The 2,555-nt window shown below is 36.6% G+C and overlaps 1 protein-coding gene across 5 annotated transcripts in view; it reads right to left on the bottom strand.

Moving 5' to 3' along the window:
• Nucleotides 1-2,555, bottom strand: part of LOC106867496 (leucine-rich repeat-containing protein 57) — a 39,070-nt gene that overhangs the window by 20,962 nt on the left and 15,553 nt on the right. The gene's annotated exons all lie outside the window — the stretch shown is intronic.

Below are 2,555 nucleotides of genomic sequence, written 5' to 3'. Positions count from 1 at the left end.
AAAAAAGAATCGTTAGTACGCCGAACAATATGCTAAACAGCATTTCAAATGCTGCGTTGGCTGGTTTTGTTTTAAAGTCTTTTGGGGCTGGTAAAATAAGCACCAGTTGTAATCGACTAATCCACTACCCCAATTTTCAGGCCTTGTGCCTATAGTAGAACGTATTATTATTATAATTATTCGTTTCTACTCTAGGCACAAAGTTTTGGGGAGTGGGGGCAGTCAATTAGATCGACTCTAGAACGCAACTGGTACTTAATTATTGTTATTATTATTGTTGTTGTTGGCAAGGCGACAAGGCGGCGAGCTGGCAGAATCGTTAGCATGCCGGGCAAAATGCTTAGCGACATTTCGTATGTCCTTACTTTCTGAGTTCAATTTCCGGCTAAGTCGACTTTACCTTTCGTCCTTTGATATCATATATATCATCAGGCCGACTTCCACACAGTTTCCATTTAGCCATTCTTACTTACAAGTCAATTGGAGCATATAAAAATCTCGAGAAGTACGTGGAACAAAGAGGGGCTTCAATAAGGGTGGAGCACTTGCAGAAAACAGCACTTTTTGGAACCGCTCGAATACTCCGGAAGGTGCTCGAAAAATAAAAGCTGTTATCTTAGTTCACTGGTAGCGAACAGCTGACACCGTAGTACATCTCCAGCGTTAGAAGCCGTGCAAAGGCAATAATAATAATAATAATAATAATGATAATGATGATGATGATGATGATAACAACAACAACAACAACAATAATAATAATAATAATAATAATAATAATAATAATAATAAAAAGAAGAAGAAGAACTCTTATGCAAGATATCACACACTGGAATCGAAACCGCCTCCTCGTGGTGACGAAGTGAATTTGACTCACTAGCGCGTGCATGTATATGTGTGCATATATGTAAGTATGTAAATGCCAAGTCATAGTTATTAATAAAAAAAAAGTACGTTTACGAATAACAAAGGAATTTGTTGTGAATATCAACCTGATTGGAATTTCGCCATAAATAAATACATATACACACATATACACGCGCGCGTGCGTGTGACAAGTGAAGGCGCGTGGTTTAATGGTTAGAGTATTCGGCTCATGATCGTAAGGTCATGAGTTTGGTGCCCGCTGGCGCGTTCTATCTTTGCGCAAGGCACTCTATTTCACGCTGCCCCAATCCACTCAGATGGCAAAAATGAGTTGTATCTGAATTTCTGCGTCATGCTGATTCGCCTCGAGAACTATGTTAAGAGTACGCGTGTCTGTGAGGTGCACATCCACTTGCACGTAAATTTCACGAGAAGGTTGTTCTATTGATCAGAACAAGTAGAACCTTCGTCGTCGTAACCGACGAAGTACCATGTGTATGACAAAGCTGTGGGGAAGGTAGCTCTTCTAGGAGAAAGAGACTGACATAAAGAAAACTTGCAGCTAAAATGGTTCCATCTTTCAACGCTTGTAACTGGAGCCTACTATGGCTCCAGTTACTAGTGTTGCAAGATGACGTTTGTCACTTAAAACCAATGACGTACAGATGTCTCATTATCATTTCATTTCTTGATCCGTTTCTTATTTTATAAATTTTTATGGCGATAGGCGAGTGCTGACGGGTCATATCGACACACGAGCAAAGATGAAAGTGAATAAGAACAATCAGGGTAAATGTGAGACGGTTATCGTCTGACAAGCTGAAACAATTATATATGTATGTATGTATATTTTGATTTCACGTTGGCAGAACGATATTAATAGCAGTTATAAGAGCACAAAATATTTATGCTTTAGAGTATAAAACGCAATATTAACTAACTTTGATAAGAAAACATGAGTGACGTAATCACCTTCATGAGTTTACAGCTGTTTATGCTATTAAAAGCAGAGCACTTAAATGTTAAAAGATGATAGTAGAAACAGCTGTCAGTTGAGATGGTTAGGTGACTCATGCTCTCTTGTCATTTATTAATTAATATACATATGTATAAGTGCGTGCATGTCTATGTATGTACGTACGTATGTATGTATGTATGTACGTACGTATGTATGTATGTATGTATGTATGTATGTATGTATGTATGTATGTATGTATGCATATGTATTTAGCATGCGGTAACTGTCTAATTCAGATACGTTGTTCTTTTCTCTCTATTTTTTCTCTACCCTTCTATCCTTTCCATAGAGGAGCATATGCTCCAAACATTAAAGACTTCTAATTTTTTACTGAATATCAACCGAATACATTCTGTTTATTTTTCTTACCCTGTCTTCGTGTTATTCTTTTCTTTTTTTTTTGTACTGTTTGGTATATATAATTATGTAGTAAGCCTTCAAGAAATAGATTAGCAACTGATCAGCTAACAAAGTAAGTATAATATTATAATAAAAACCACAAGTCTCGTTAATTACAGCTACCCAGGGTTTCGTGCGCGAAACATTTATTTTGCCATTTTTCAGACTCTTTGAAAAATGACGAAATAAATGCTTCGTCCTCGAAACTCGGATTAGCTGTAATTAACGAGACTTGTGGTTTTTATTATAAGATTATATATATATATATATATAT

This window comes from Octopus bimaculoides, chromosome 8, assembly GCF_001194135.2.
Source record: "Octopus bimaculoides isolate UCB-OBI-ISO-001 chromosome 8, ASM119413v2, whole genome shotgun sequence".
Classification (NCBI taxonomy): domain Eukaryota; kingdom Metazoa; phylum Mollusca; class Cephalopoda; order Octopoda; family Octopodidae; genus Octopus; species Octopus bimaculoides.
This window is presented reverse-complemented; position numbering and strand designations above follow the sequence as displayed.